At 44.7% G+C, this 16,534-nt stretch overlaps 1 pseudogene; it reads right to left on the reverse strand.

Moving 5' to 3' along the window:
- Positions 1–5,398: 5,398 nt before the first annotated feature.
- Positions 5,399–7,949, reverse strand: LOC124044337 (annotated as a pseudogene).
- Positions 7,950–16,534: the final 8,585 nt, after the last annotated feature.

The following is a 16,534-nucleotide window of genomic DNA, read 5'->3' on the forward strand; positions in this document are numbered from 1 at the left end:
TCCGTGCAGATTGACAGCTCAGGCTGCTCCATGCAGACTGACAGCTCTGGCTGCTCCATGCAGACTGACAGCTCTGGCTGCTCCATGCAGACTGGCAGCTCTGGCTGCTCCATGCAGATTGACAGCTCAGGCTGCTCCATGCAGACTGACAGCTCTGGCTGCTCCATGCAGACTGGCAGCTCTGGCTGCTCCATGCAAACTGAAATCTCTGGCTGCTCCATGCAGACTGGCAGCTCTGGCTGCTCCATGTAGACTGACAGCTCAGGCTGCTCCATGCAGACTGACAGCTCTGGCTGCTCCATGCAGACTGGCAGCTCAGGCTGCTCCATGCAGACTGACAGCTCTGGCTGCTCCATGCAGACTGGCAGATCTGGCTGCTCCATACAGACTGGCAGCTCTGGCTGCTCCATGCAGACTGGCAGCTCTGGCTGCTCCATGCAGACTGGCAGCTCTGGCTTCTCCGAACAGGCAGGAGGCTCCGGCAGCGCTGTAGAGGAGGAAGGCTCTGGAAGCGCTGAACAGGCAGGAGACTCCGACAGCGCAGGAGCGGAGGAAAACGCTGACTGCGCTGAACAGGCGGGAGACTCCGGCAGCGCAGGAGAGGGGAAAAGCGCTGGCTGCGCTGAACAGGCGAGGCGCACTGAAGGCCTGGTGCGTGGTGCTGGAACTGGTGGTACTGGATCGAGGACACGCACAGGAAGCCTGGTGCGGGGAGCTGCCACCGGAGGACTGGTATGTGAAGGTGGCACAGGATGGACTGGACCGTGAAGGTGTACTGGAGAGCCTGAGAGCAGGAAAGGCACAGGACGTGCAAGGCTAGGTAGGTACACAGGAGGCCTAGTGCGTGAGGCTGGCACATTTTTCACCAACCGACTAACACGCACCTCAGGACGAGTATGGAGCGCTGACCTAGGTGCCATCAAATCCCCGACACGCTCCGTCGGACGAAACTTGTACCTAAAGCACCAAGCTAGCAACTCCCTCATTACTCTCCACTCTACTTTCCCCATTAACTCCTTCACAGTCTCTGCTTCGCTCACCTCTAACACCGTGTCATGTTTTGTCTTATTTTGTCTTGTCATTTTGCTTTTCCCTCTGTTCGTTTTCCCCCTGCTGGTCTTTTTAGGTTCGTTCCCCTCTTTCTCTCTTCCTCCCTCTCTCTCTTCTCTCTATCGCTCCGTTCCTGCTCCCAGCTGTTCCTATTCCCCTAATCAATCATTTAGTCTTCCCACACCTGTTCCCTATCTTTCCCCCTGATTAGAGTCCCTATTTCTCCCCTTGTTTTCCGTTTCTGCCCTGTCGGATCCTTGTCTATTGTTCACCGTGCTGTGTCTGTGTATCGCCCTGTCGTGTCGTGTTTCCCTCAGATGCTGCGTGGTGAGCAGGTGTCTGAGTCTGCTACGTTCAAGTGCCTTCCCGAGGCAACCTGCAGTTATGATCGAGTCTCCAGTCGGTTCTCGTCATTACGTGTGGAATTATGCTTTATGATTGTAGATTTACTTTACTGGATTAAAGACTCTGTTTTCGCCAAGTCGCTTTTGGGTCCTCATTCACCTGCATAACAGAAGGATCCGACCAAGAATGGACCCAGCGACTATGGATTCTCTCTACTCTACTCTCGAGTTCCAGGGAGCGATGCTCGGCAGACACGAGCAGGAATTGTCTGCTGCTCGGCATGCCGTTGAGACCCTGGCCGCTCAGGTCTCCGACCTCTCAGGACAGTATCAGAGTCTTCGTCTCGTGTCACCAGCTACTTCCGGTTCTTCCGAGCCTCCGGAACCTAGGGTTAATAACCCACCATGTTATTCTGGGCAGCCCACTGAGTGCCGCTCCTTTCTCACCCAGTGTGATATAGTGTTCTCTCTCCAACCCAACACATACTCAAGAGAGAGAGCTCGGATTGCCTACGTCATATCACTCCTTACTGGTCGGGCTCGGCAGTGGGGCACAGCTATCTGGGAGGCAAGCGCTGAGTGTACTAACAATTATCTGAACTTTAAAGAGGAGATGATAAGGGTTTTTGATCGCTCAGTTTTTGGGAAAGAAGCTTCCTGGTCCCTGTCTTCCCTATGTCAAGGTAATCGATCCATAACGGATTACTCTATAGAGTTTCGCACTCTTGCTGCCTCCAGTAACTGGAACGAGCAGGCGTTGCTCGCTCGTTTTCTGGAGGGACTCCACGCTAAGGTTAAGGATGAGATTCTCTCTCGGGAGGTTCCATCCAGCGTGGATTCTTTGATTGAACTCGCTATTCGCATTGAACGACGGATAGATCTTCGTCACCGAGCTCATAGAAGAGAGCTCGCGTTAACTGTGTCTCCCCTCTCTCCGACACTACCGTCTTTCCCCACTGACTCAGGTGTTGAGCCCATGCAGCTGGGGGTATTCGCATCTCGACTAAGGAGAGGGAACGGAGAATCACCAACCGCCTCTGTCTCTATTGCGGTTCCGCTGGTCATTTTGTCATTTCATGTCCAGTTAAAGGCCAGAGCTCATCAGTAAGCGGAGGGCGACTGATAAGCGCTACTAGACGGTCCTCTCCGTCAAGTACCTGTACTACCTTACCGGTCCATCTACGCTGGACCGGATCGGCAGCTTCCTGCAGTGCATTAATAGACTCTGGGGCAGAGGGCTGTTTTATGGACGAAGCCTGGGCGCGGGAACATGACATTCCTCTCAGACAGTTAGGGAGCCCACGGTCATGTTTGCCTTGGATGGTAGTCCTCTCCCCAGTATATTATATGAAACACTACCTTTAACCCTCACTGTATCTGGTAACCATAGTGAGACCATTTCTTTTTTGATTTTTGTTCACCTTTTACACCTGTTGTTTTGGGTCATCCCTGGCTAGTGTGTCATAATCCTTCTTTTGATTGGTCTAGTAATTCTATCCTTTCCTGGAACGTTTCTTGTCATGTGACGTGTTTAATGTCTGCTATTTCTCCTGTTTGTTCTGTCCCCTCTTCTCAGGAGGAACCTGGTGATTTGACAGGAGTGCCGGAGGAATATCATGGTCTGCGCACGGTCTTCAGTCGGTCCAGAACCAACTCCCTTCCTCCTCACCGGTCGTATGATTGTTGTTCTGATCTCTTCAAGAAGCGTTTTGCATCCGCTCCTATCCTTGTTGCACCTGACGTCACTAAACAGTTTATTGTTGAGGTTGACGCGTCGGGGGTGGGCGTGGGAGCCATTCTGTCCCAGCGCTCCGATACTGACGATGGGGTCCACTCTTGTGCGTATTTTTCTCATCGCCTGTCACCGTCGGAACGTAACTATGATGTGGCTAACCGCGAACTGATCGCCATCCGTTTAGCCCTAGGCAAATGGCGACAGTGGTTGGAGGGGGCGACCGTTCCTTTTGTCGTTTGGACTGACCAAAAGAACCTTGAGTACATCCGTTATGCCAAACGACTGAATGCGCGTCATGCTTGTTGGGCGTTGTTTTTCGCTCGTTTCGAGTTCGTTATTTCTTATTGCCCGGGTACTAAGAACACCAAGCCTCATGCTTTATCCCGTCTCTTTAGTTCTTCTGTGGCTTCTACCGATCCCGAGGGGATCCTTCCTGTTGGGCGTGTTGTCGGGTTGACTGTCTGGGGAATTGAGAGACAGGTTAAGCAAGCACTCACGCACACTGCGTCGCCGCGCGCTTGTCCTAGTAACCTTCTTTTCGTTCCTGTTTCTACTCGTCTGGCTGTTCTTCAGTGGGCTCACTCTGCCAAGTTAGCTGGCCATCCCGGCGTTCGGGGTATGCTTGCTTCTATTCGCCAGCGGTTTTGGTGGCCTACTCAGGAGCGTGACACGCGCCGTTTCGTGGCTGCGTGTTCAGACTGCGCGCAGAAGAAGTCTGGTAATTTTTTTCTGCTTCTGCTCCTGGTCTTGCTGGGTCTCAGTCTGTTCCCTGCCATCGCATCTCTCCTGTTCTTGTTCCTGCCCTTGCTGTGTCTCAATCTGTCCCTAGTTGTTACTCTCCTGGCCTGTTTGGTCCTGTTTGCTCTAAAGCTTTCAGTTCTCTACCCGTGTCTCATTTTTTTTTTTTTTAGAGTAGTACCCTAGTTTCCCTTTTTATCGTTTTTCGTTACGGTCCTGAGGAGAGGAGTTGGGTTCTTTCTCGGGACGTGCTGGACCGTTTGTGATCTATGATTTCCTCCGTTGCCGCCAGTGTTCCTCCTCGAGAGCGCCAGGAGGCGCTCGGTGAGTGGGGGGGTACTGTCATGTTTTGTCTTATTTTGTCTTGTCATTTTGCTTTTCCCTCTGTTCGTTTTCCCCCTGCTGGTCTTTTTAGGTTCGTTCCCCTCTTTCTCTCTTCCTCCCTCTCTCTCTTCTCTCTATCGCTCCGTTCCTGCTCCCAGCTGTTCCTATTCCCCTAATCAATCATTTAGTCTTCCCACACCTGTTCCCTATCTTTCCCCCTGATTAGAGTCCCTATTTCTCCCCTTGTTTTCCGTTTCTGCCCTGTCGGATCCTTGTCTATTGTTCACCGTGCTGTGTCTGTGTATCGCCCTGTTGTGTCGTGTTTCCCTCAGATGCTGCGTGGTGAGCAGGTGTCTGAGTCTGCTACGTTCAAGTGCCTTCCCGAGGCAACCTGCAGTTATGATCGAGTCTCCAGTCGGTTCTCGTCATTACGAGTGGAATTATGCTTTATGATTGTAGATTTACTTTACTGGATTAAAGACTCTGTTTTCGCCAAGTCGCTTTTGGGTCCTCATTCACCTGCATAACACACCGGCTCTGGTTCTGGTCTCCTCCTTGGCTCCTCACGATTAACAAGGAGAGTTGGCTCAGGTCTATCTCCTGACTCTGCCACTCTCACTCTGAGCCCCCCCCCCCAATACATTTTTGGGGCTGACTCATGGGCTTTCTTCTCCGCCGTCGTGATTGTCTCTCCAACTCCATTCTGCTATAGCCCTGCTATAGCCCTCTTCGCACTGCTCCAGCGAATCCCAGGCGGGCTCCGGCACTCTCTCTGGGTCGACCGCCCACCTGTCTATTTCCTCCCACGTCGTATACTCCATACTTCTGCTGTCCATAATGTCCTCACTCAGGCGTGACAATGGTCCCCAAAATTGGACTTCATTGGCCAGGAAAGAGGACACCTTTCCACACAGTAAATGCTTTATCATTGAGGTAATTTGTTTTTATTTTGAATGTTTGGTATGCTAAGTTTGGGAATTTTTGGTTTATGAGGTAAAAATGAATTAATAGCCTATGACTATATGCATCGAGTTAAATGTTTTACCAATATTCAAAGGCAAAAATTATCAATTAACATGACAGAGGTCCTTTGTGTAGACTGTAGCCTCTCTACAAGTATGCCGTAACATTCACAATTTCTCTGTATGATCATAATTGCTAACTCCAGTTGGTCTTGACCACCTGAGTGTTCCAGTCTGATGGTGACTTCATCCTCAGGGTATAACGACACAGGGCAAGACCCAGATGGTGACTTCATCCTCAGGGTATAACGACACAGGGCAAGACCCAGATGGTGACTTCATCCTCAGGGTATAACGACACAGGGCAAGACCCAGATGGTGACTTCATCCTCAGGGTATAACGACACAGGGCAAGAACCAGATGCAGACATAGGAGGCAGATGGTTCGAATCTCTGATATTTATTGAACAACCAAGGGGCAGGCTTGAGGCAAGTCGAGGACAGGCAAAAGTTCATAAACCAGGTCAGAGTCCAAACGGTACAGGGCGGCAGGCAGGCTCGAGGTCAGGGCAGGCTGAATGGTCAGGCAGGCGGGCTCAGTGTCAGGGCAGGCAAGAGGTCAAATCAGAGTCTAGTAGAAAACAGGAACTCAGAAAATACGCTGGTAAGCTTGACAAGATGAATTGGCAACAGATAAACAGAGAACACAAGTATAAATACACTGGGGGTAATGGGGAAGAGGGTCAACACCTGGACTGGGGTGGAGATGAGCACAAAGACTGGTGGAACAAATCAGGGTGTAATACAGGGTTCTTGTTGGACGACACAGCTTTAGGTGTTGTTGTTGTCCCACTCCTTAGGGTCCACCGTCAGACGAGACCTCATCTGGAAGATCCCGTCGTGGTTGGGGAGGGTCTCTCCATACTTCACATCCTCATGGATATCCTCTTCTCCTCTCATCCGCATCACCATCACTCCTCTGGGGTAGAAACCTGTAGCATGACGTGTCACAACTGGAGAGGGGGGGGGGGTTCTTCTGGAGGATAGACACTGGGGGAGAGAAATGGGTGTGGAAAGAAAGGATGGAAGAGAGAGTAGGGTGGGGTAAAGAGACAGAGATGGGAGAGAAAGAATGACAGGGAAAAGATGTAGAGCAGAATAAGGAAGTTGTTATTAACAATGCACAGTGTTAACAGTATTGTGACTTATGTACAATTCAATGCACACATTTAAAAACTCAACAGTATTAAATAAGAATTGTGTATGTAGAAGAAATTGTCCCAGTGTTTCTGTACCTATCCTCTGCAGAGTACTCTTCCCATTCTGCAGATACTTCTTGAGACATGTTATACACCTCTGGGTGTGGTAATGCTTATACCCCTCATTAACAGCTATGTTACTGTCATACTTGTGTTTGGTGATGACAGCCTGTGGCTTTGGAGTGACCCATGTCATTGTCTTTAGGTCAAATGAGATGAAATCCTCTCTATCATGACCATACTGGAACAACACATCAGTGATACCAGTCTCTTCATCCCACTCACAACCATACATTACCTGCGATATGTGCACACCAGAGAGAGAGAGGCAACGAGAGAGACCGAGTGAGGTTCAGAGTAAGAGTTGTCGAGATATCATCACAGTGCACTGCTTTCTCTGTCCGTTGCTTTCTCTCTTATCAGAGACTCACACAGGCAGGTGGCTCTGCTGTTGGTTACAGAGGAGGGTAATACACACACACATGCTTAGTTAAGTTGATATTTAATACTGATGTTAATAAGGGTGGTTTATCATCACTCACCTGCAGTCTGATTGAAGCGCTGCTGGGAAACAACCAGGTTGGTTTTGGGGAGCAGCTCATTACCAATGTACAGCTGAATGTTTCTCTCCCAGTAGTCAGGCCCCTCTGACTTGGCTATCCACTCCTGTTTATGAGTCATTCTGCTGATGTTACTATCATAGTAGGAGAAGAGATTTCCATTCACCAGCACCAAAGTCACGAACTCTGGCAAGTCTGGTATTCCTAATGTCCCAGAGTACTAACAAACCGCAGGGAATGCACAGCTGGAAAGTAGAAATATTCTACAATTACCACATATACAGTAACTCTATGTACTAACTCAACAATAGTATGTAATAAATGACACAGAAGATAGACATACTGACAGGTACGGTAGGTTAGTACCTATTGAGAGATGGTGTGGCTGTTCAGTTAAACAGCTTTTTAGGTACACCCATTTAGTACCGTATTGGACACCCTTTTCCCTCCAGAAGAGCCTAAATTCTCTGGAGCATGGAAAAGTTACTCAAATGGTATCATGGGACCTAATGTGTGCAAGGAAAACATTACCCACACCATTATACCACCACCACCAGCCTGTTCCGTTGACACTGAGAGCCACTTCTTCTTGTTTTTTGCTGATAGGAGTGAAACCCGGTGGGGCCGTCTGCTGCAATAGTCCATCCGTGACACGGACCGACGAGATGTGTGTTACGAGATGCCATTCTGCAAACAACTGTTGTACTGTACTTGTATTTGCCTGTTCGGGGCCGCCTGTTATCTTGCATGATTCTTGCCATTCACCTTCGACCTCTCATCAACGAGCTGTTTTTGCCCATAGGACTGCCTCTGACTGGATGTTTTTTTTGTCACACCCTTCTCTGGAGGCATTCCTTCTCAGCCCAAGACACAGTCTTGCGTGAAAAGTCCAGGAGGCCGACCGTTTCTAAAATTCTGGAACCGGCGCACCTGGCACTGACGATCATAGCACTCTGAAAGTCTCTTAGGTCACACATTTTAACATTCAACTGAACACTAACCCAATGCCTGTGTGCCTGCATTATATAGCAAGCCATGGCCACATGAGTAATTGGTGGTGTCCCTAATAAACTGGCCACTCACTGAGCGTACTTTTGAATGTTATTCTCTGAATGATGAGATGGGGATAATGTGCACTATTTCTGAAAACCAACTTTGAAATTCTAGTAAAGTGGAATGTTAATAAATTCCCCATTAAAGTAGTTCACAATTGGCTCCTGGCAGCACACACATTAACTTCAGCATGTTGTTATTTGTTTACTGTATGATTTATGTTTTACTATGTCCCGGTCAGTAAACTTGTCAAGAAATAATGGAAAATAGTCATTTTTACCAATCCAACAAAAGGCCTGAGGAATGCCACATTCAAAACAACTGGGAACTCAAAAATATGAGGTCAAATCATGAAGTCAGTAATCTTCTGGTGGGAAAGTCAGAGCTCTAGAAAGCAGTGACCATGTTGTGCTGCTGCCATGTCATGTGTTGCTAACATGCTGTGTTGGTGTCTTAGGTCTCTCTCTATGTGGTGTTGTGGTGTCTCCCTTGTTGTGATGTGCATTTTTGTCCTATATTTTATTTTTTTAATCCAAGCCCCTGTCCCCGCAGGGGGCCTTTTGCCTTTTGGTAGGCCGTCATTGCAAATAAGAATTTGTTCATTAACTGACTAGTTAAATAAAGGTGAAATCAAATAAAAGGCTCCCGAGCGGGAATTCCCGATTTGGATGAGATTTATTTTTTTTTAAATCCCAGTCTGTGCTCGTTCTTTTCCCCGGAGTTCCCAGATGTTTTGAATGCACTGAAGTAGAATGTTGGAGTTTTCCAGGTTCCCAGTTCTGAGTTCCTAGTTGCTTTGAATGCGGCATAAGCCAGGGCTAGACAGCCCTGGGCCTCTACGCATCAGTGCTGATCTCGGATCAGGTCCCCTATGTCGATGTCCTCTTATTAATTATGATCTAAAAGGCCAAGCTGATCCTTAATCAGCACTCTGACTCTGAGTAGTTTGATACAGGCTTTCGAATGCTGGTGCCTGTACATGTGTCAGTGCCTATCAATGATTTATGTACAGAAGAGAATAGACATTTTACAATGATGGCATTATGCCTGGTACGGCAACTGCTCCGCCCACAACCGTAAGGCTCTCCAGAGGGTAGTGAGGTCTGCACAACGCATCACCGGGGGCAAACTACCTGCCCTCCAGGACACCTACACCACCCGATGTCACAGGAAGGCCATAAAGATCATTAAGGACAACAACCACCCGAGCCACTGCCTGTTCACCCCGCTATCATCCAGAAGGCGAGGTCAGTACAGGTGCATCAAAGCTGGGACCGAGAGACTGAAAAACAGCTTCTATCTCAAGGCCATCAGACTGTTAACCTCTTAAGTCGACCCTCAAACTTTTTCGAACATTCTGTTAAAAATCGCACAACATTTCAGCGCCCTGCTACTCATGCCAGGAATATAGTATATGCATATGATTAGTATGTGTGGATAGAAAACACTCAGACGTTTATAAAACTGGTTAAATCACGGCTGTGACTATAACAGAACGTGCGTTTCATCGAAAAGTGCAGGAAAATCTGATCACTGAAAATGGAAAAATATATCCATGCGCCATTTCAACCCATTGATAAAGGTGAACCACATTAAATGGGGCCCGAGGTTGCAATACCTACAGCTTCCACACGATGTCAACAGTCTTGTCATTTGCCTAGTATTTGTTTCTTGGTCAAACAGACGCAAGGCAGCTCCTTTCTTCCGGTCTCCGACCGGATATTTTGGTTGAGATTTACCCGGACATTATTTCCAGACGTACAGCTATAGAATATACATCGCCTCGTGATCAATTTGATCGCTTATTAACGTTTACTAATACCTAAAGTTGCATTACAAAAGTATTTTGAAGTGTTTTGTGAAAGTTTATCGTCAACTTTTTTCATTTAAAAAAAAGACGTTACGTTATAAAACGCTATTTTTTTCGTTGATCACACAGTCTTCATAGATCGATATCTAGGCTATATATGGACCGATTTAATCGAAAAAAAAGACCCAATAGTGATGTTTATGGGACATCTAGGAGTGCCAACAAAGAAGATGGTCAAAGGTAATGAATGTTTTATATTTTATTTGTGCGTTTTGTGTAGCGCCAGCTATGCTAATTATTTTGTTTACGTCGCCTGCGGGTCTTTTGGGGTGTTACATGCTATCAGATAATAGCTTCTCATGCTTTCGCCGAAAAGAATTTTAAAAATCTGACTTGTTGCATGGATTCACAACGAGTGTAGCTTTAATTCAATACCCTGCATGTGTATTTTAATGAACGTTTGAGTTTTAACTAGAACTATTAGCATTTAGCGTAGTGCATTTGCATTTCCAGATGTCTAGATGGGACGCCTGCGTGTCAGGTAGGAGCAAGAGGTTAAACAGCCACCACTAACATTGAGTGGCTGCTGCCAACACACTGACTCAACTCCAGCCACTTTAATAATGGGAATTGATGGAAATTTATGTAAAATATATCACTAGCCACTTTAAACAATGCTACCTAATATGTTTACATACCCTACATTATTCATCTCATATGTATATACTGTACTCGATACCATCTACTGCATCTTGCCTATGCCGTTCTGTACCATCACTCATTCATATATCTTTATGTACATATTCTTTATCCCTCTACACTTGTGTGTATAAGGTAGTAGTTTTGGAATTGTTAGGTTAGATTACTCGTTGGTTATTACTGCATTGTCGGAACTAGAAGCACAAGCATTTCGCTACACTCGCATTAACATCTGCTAACCATGCGTATGTGACAAATACATTTGATTTGATTTGATAAGAGTGAGGCAGGGCAAAGTTGACAAACGAAACAACCTTATTTCAAACAGATTAAAAAACGCCATTATTTGTTATTATTTGCTGATGCAGCGTGAACGCAGAGAAGCAAAGTAATAAGACACTAACTTGGTTGGTTCGGTTGTTAAAACACTTTGAAAGAACATTCCCATCGATTATAGATGCTCGCTCACATATCTATGGATCAGAAACAGACTCCATCTAAGTGGAGTAAATTAAAGTATTAAGGGTCTGTAACGATCGTCGTCCTCCTCGGATGAGGAATAGGAAGGATCAGACCAAAACGCAGCGTGGTAAGTGTCCATGTTCGTTTTAATAAATAAACTGAAAACTGCAATAACCAAAAAAACAACAAAGAGAGAGCGGGAACGAAACAGTTCTGTAAGGTGCAGACACACAAAACAGAAAACAACTACCCACAAACACAGGTGGAAACAGGCTACCTAAGTATGGTTCTCAATCAGAGACAACGATTGACAGCTGCCTCTGATTGGGAACCATACCCGGCCAAACACATAGAAATACACCACACAAAACAAAACATAAAATGAACAACATAGAATGCCCACCCCAACTCACGGCAAGACCAAACCAAAATAGAGACATTAAAAAGGAACTAAGGTCAGGACGTGACAGGGTCGGACTGGCCATGCATGAAAATTATGTTGTGAAGCAGGAATTTGAGCCAATTTAAAATTTGTTACAATCGACCACATCACAGAAAAACTAGGCAGGGTAAAGCTCCTATGTTTACAAAGTGAATGTATCAGCTTGTATTGCTCACAAACATAACATTTACTTTATCTGACAGTTTGTGCATTCATCAACAAAAACATAGTAAAAAGAAATTATGCAATAGTACAACGACCGGTAAAGTTGTCTGTTGATTGCCAAAGTTGTCTTTTTGGTTTAGGGACCGAGGAGAAATCGCAATAACTTGTGGAAAGGTTGGTCCTGTGCAAAATGTCAAAATGTCATCAGATGGACAGGTTTATAAGTAAATGAAAAGTTGAGAAAATGATGAAACACATTCCTGATAAGATAACAAGTTACACAGGCATTAAAATTCTCAACATATGCTGAAAGAAATAAAACATTTTTCTATTCCTGTTCCCAGACAAAATGAACATTTGTTGTATAGTTTTACTGCAAGAATGCATCATTTTACATGAGTTAATAAAAGTGGTGTAAAAATGTATTTAAAATACTTTAAAAACCTCTCTGGGATATGTGGGACTCTAGCATCCCAACTGGCCAACATCCAGTGAAAATGCAGAGCGCCAAATTCAAATAAATTCCTATAAAAATTAAACTTTCATGAAATCACATATTCAATATACCAAATTAAAGCTACACTTGTTGTGAATCCAGCCAACGTGTCAGATTTTCAAGCTATTATCTGAGGATAGCACCCAAGCAAACAAACCCAGACCATCATATTTCAACCCGCCAGGCGCAACACAAAACGCAGAAATAAAGATATAATTCATGCCTTACCTTTGACGAGTTTCTTCTGTTGGCACTCCAATATGTCCCATAAACATCACAAATTATCCCTTTGTTCTATTAATTCCATCGATATATATCCAAAATGTCCATTTATTTGGCGCGTTTGATCCAGAAAAACACCGGTTCCAACTTGCGCAAAGTGACTAAAAAATATCTCAAAAGTTATCTGTAAGCTTTGTTCAAACATTTCAAAGTACTTTTGTATTACAACTTTAGGTATTTTTTAACGTAAATAATTGATAAAATTGAAGACGGGATGATCTGTGTTCAATACAGCAGGAAAACAAAGTCTAGCTAGCCTCTGTGTAACACGCCTCTAACAAAGAGTACACTTCCCTCCAGCCTCATTCTGAACAGTGTTACTTCTTAGTTTCTCAAAGGAAAATCCTCAACCAATTTCTAAAGACTGTTGACATACAGTGGAAAAAATAGGAACTGCAAATCTGGATTCCCAATGAAAACCTATTGAAAAGAGTGACCTAAAAAGAAAACTGAATGGTTTGTCCTCAGGGTTTCGCTTGCCAAATAAGTTATGTTATTGTCACAGACATGATTCAAACAGTTCTAGATACTTTGGAGTGTTTTCTATCCAGATCTACTAATAATATGCATATCTTAGCATCTGTGCAAGAGTAGCAGGCAGTTTAATTTGGGCACACTTTTCATCCAAAATTCCGAATGCTGCCCCCTATCCTAGAGAAGTTCAGTATTTCTTTGTTGTCTGTACTTTACTTTACTATTTACATTTTTGACTACTTTTTGTTTTACTTCTAAATTCCTACAGAAAATAATGTACTTTTTATGTTTTCTGTGACACTCAAAAGTAGCGGGACAACTTCCGGTGAAACTGGAGGGCGCGCAATTCAAATAAATAATCATAGAAATTATGGATATTAAACATTTAGGAACATACAAGTGTCTTATATCGGTTAAAAGCTTAAATTCCTATTAATCTAACTGCACTGTCTGATTTACAATAGGCTTTACAGTGAAAGCATGCCATGCGATTATTTGAGGACGGTGCTCTACATCAAAATATTGTTCCACCAGCACAGGTTACATAAATTCACAAATAGCGATAAAATATTCACTTACTTTTTTTGAAAATCTTCCTCTGATTTGTCATCCAAAGGGTCCCAGCTACAACATGTAGTGTTGTTTTGTTAGATAAAATCCTTCTTTATATCCCAAAAAGTCTGTTTAGTTGGTGCCATCGATTTGAGTAATCCACTCAATCAACATGCAGAGAAAGGAATCCAAAAGCTACCGCTAAACTTTGTTAAAACAAGTCAAAATACGTTTCTATTTAATCCTCAGGTACCCTAAATTGTAAATAAACTATAATATTTCATACAGAAAGAAGTATGTTCAATAGGAAAATGATATTAGCAGGTGCGCGTCCTCTTCATCGTGCGTGCATAGACTGATTTCTAAGTCTGTATCCCGGTACTAAAACTCACAATTCTTCCTCGTTTGGGAAGAAACAAGCCTGAAACCTTGAACAAGGCCTACTGACATTCAGTGGAAGCCATAGGATTTAATTTTTTCCCTATACATTCTAATGGAGGAACATGGGCTCTCAAAACAAAAAATATGTCCGGTTTGGTTTTTCTTAGAATTTTCTCCTACCATATCTATTGTGTTATAGTCTCTTACATTATTTTAACATTTCTACAAACTTCAGAGTTTTCTTTCCAATGGTACCAATTATATGCATATCTGGATTTAGTTTAGTTTAGTTTACTTTGGGCACGTCAGTCAGGCAAAAATGGAGAAAAATAGACCCTAGCCTGTAGAAGTTTTGAATGCTTAGCCGGACAGCTCAAGGGTCCAATTCACACACTTGACCAGGGAGAACATCCCTGGTCATCCCTGCTGCTTATGATCTAGCAGACTCACTAAACGCAAATGCTTTAGTGAGTGTGTGTCATGTATTGTATTGTCATGTCTTGTCCCTGTGCTTTCTCTTCGTTTCCCCCTGCTGGTCGTATTAGGTTTCTTTCTCTCTCTTTATTCCTCTCTCTCTCTATCGTTCCGTTCCTGCTTCCAGCTGTTCCTCATTCTCCTAACGACCTCTTTTACTCTTTCACACCTGTCCCCTATTTTGCCCTCTGATTAAGTCTCTATTTCTCTCTCTGTTTCTGTTTCTGTCCTTGTCGGATTCTTGTTCGCGTTGCCATTGTTCCGTCCTGTTGTATTCTGCCTCGTCTTCAGATACTGCGTGTGAGCAGGTGTCTCTATCCACTACGGCCCGCGCCTACCCGAAGGGACCTGCAGTCTGTTGCCGCTAGCCCTGCAACTCTCCTCAACAACTAGAAGGGGGACTCTCCTGTTAAACTAGAGGATTTGTGTTTTCCCTGTTTGGACTTCCCCTGTAATGATTGAGGATTTATGTTTTCCCTGTTTGGACATTAAAAGACTCTGTTTCTGTTATATCGCTTTTGGGTCCTCACTCACCTGCATAACAGTGTGCCCCTGGCTATCCATACATTTTAAAAACAAGAAAATGCACTGTCTGCTTAATATAAGGAATTTGAAATTGTTTGTACTTTTACTTATGGTGCTTAATATAGGGAATTTGAATTATTTGTACTTTTACTTTTGATGTTTAACTGTTCACTAATCACGTTACTCCATTTAGTTTATTTTTGTTTCTGTCGGCCCCAGCCTCAAACTCAGGCTCTGTGTGTAGTTAACTGACCCTCTATGCCCATTCATCGCCATTTTACCTGTTGTTGTTGTCTTAGCTGATTAGCTGTTGTTCTCTTACTTGTTCTTGTCTTAGCTAGCTCTCCCAATCAACACCTGTGATTGCCTTATGCCTCGCTTTATGTCTCTCTCTAATGCCAATATGCCTTGTATACTGTTGTTTAGGGTAGTTAGCATTGTTTTATTTCACTGCGGAGCCCATAGTCCCACTCAACATGCCTCAGATACCTATTTTGTCCCACCTCCTACACATGCGGTGACCGCACCTAGCATAACTAGTGCCTCCATAGACGCATCCTCTCATATGTCCACTCAATGCCTTGGTTTACCTCCACTGTACCCGCACACTACCATACTCCTGTCTGTACATTATGCCCTGAATCTATCCTACCATGCCCAGAAATCTGCTCCTTTTATTCTCTGTCCCATACGCACTAGACGACCAGTTTTGATAGCATTTAACCATACCCTCATCCTACTCCTCTGTTGCTTGGGTGATGTAGAGGCTAACCCAGGCCCTGTGTGTCCCCAGGCGCTCTCATTTGTTGACTTCTGTAACCGTAAAATCCTTGGTTTCATGCAAGTTAACATCAGAAGCCTCCTCCCTAAGTTTGTTTTACTCACTGCTTTAGCACACTCCGCCAACCCTGATGTCCTTGCGGTGTCTGAATTCTGGCTTAGGAAGGCCACCAAAAATTTGGAGATTTCCATCCCCAACTACAACATTTTCCGTCAAGATAGAACTGCCGAAAGGGGAGGAGTTAGCCTGCAGAGTTTTGTCATACTATCCAGGTGAATGCCCAAACAGTTTGAGCTTCAAATTTTAAAAATGAATCTTTCCAGAAATAAGTCTCTCACTGCTGCCGCATGTTATAGGCCCCCCTCAGCACCCAGCTGTGCCCTGGACACCATATGTGAATTGATCGCCGCTGCCTCCCCCCACCCATCTATCTTCAGAGTTTGTTCTGTTAGGTGACCTAAACTGGGATATTCTTAACACCCTGGCCGTCCTACAATCTTATATAGGTTCCCTCAATCTCACACAAATTATCAAGGAACCCACCAGGTACAACCCTAAATCCGTAAATATGGGCATTTTCAAAGATATTATCCTGACCAACTTGCCCTCCAAATACACCTCTGCTCTTTTCAATCAGGATCTCAGCGATCACTGCCTCATTGCCTGCATCTGTTATGAGTCTGCGGTCAAACGACCAGTCCTCATCACTGTCAAACGCTCCCTAAAACACTTCTGCGAGCAGGCCTTTCTAATCAAACTGGCCCGGGTATTCTGGAAGGATATTGACCTCATCAGTTCAGTAGAGGATGCCTGGTTGTTCTTTAAAAGTAATTTCCTCATCTTAAATAAGCATGCCCCTTTCAAAAAATGTAGAACTAAGAACAGATATAACCCTTGGTTCACTCCAGACCTGATTGCCCTCGATCAGCACAAAAACATCCTGTGGCGTACTGCGCTAGCATCGAA

The sequence above is a fragment of the Oncorhynchus gorbuscha genome, linkage group LG09 (genome assembly GCF_021184085.1).
Source record: "Oncorhynchus gorbuscha isolate QuinsamMale2020 ecotype Even-year linkage group LG09, OgorEven_v1.0, whole genome shotgun sequence".
In the NCBI taxonomy this organism is placed as follows: Eukaryota; Metazoa; Chordata; class Actinopteri; order Salmoniformes; family Salmonidae; genus Oncorhynchus; species Oncorhynchus gorbuscha.